The following is a 493-nucleotide window of genomic DNA, read 5'->3' as shown; positions in this document are numbered from 1 at the left end:
TGCAGCTACGTTAAGAGAAATTTTAAAACAGTTTGCATCATTATTAGGCTTGAGCTTTCGGTGTTTTCTTCTCACCTTTCTATTTAACTAAAGATTTTGTTATATACAATTTTATGAACTTAATGAATTAAAAAGCGGAAAATATCGTATGCAAAATTATCAGCAAATCAATGTACTTTTCATTCCACTCGTACGTTTTATTGTATATAATTTTTTCGGGAAAGTTTTCCAAATCTCTAGACTTAACACCAACCGAAGTGACTTTCTTTGTCACCCAGAATTGGTTTCGGGCTTGAAAATTACTGATGGAGATTTCTCTATCAACTTCGTTCTAGTGAGGCGAACTTGACTTTGGTTTTGCCCAAGTGCTAGAAAATCTGGGAAAGCTCTCTTAAAAAGTAGAAAATCTTTTAAGCGATTCCCTTCATTATTATTATGCGCACAAGTCTAAGGATTTGGATTTTCGTGGCTATTATGTGCTATAGTAAATCGA

This window comes from Drosophila virilis, chromosome X (assembly GCF_030788295.1).
Source record: "Drosophila virilis strain 15010-1051.87 chromosome X, Dvir_AGI_RSII-ME, whole genome shotgun sequence".
NCBI classification, from domain to species: domain Eukaryota; kingdom Metazoa; phylum Arthropoda; class Insecta; order Diptera; family Drosophilidae; genus Drosophila; species Drosophila virilis.
This window is presented reverse-complemented; position numbering follows the sequence as displayed.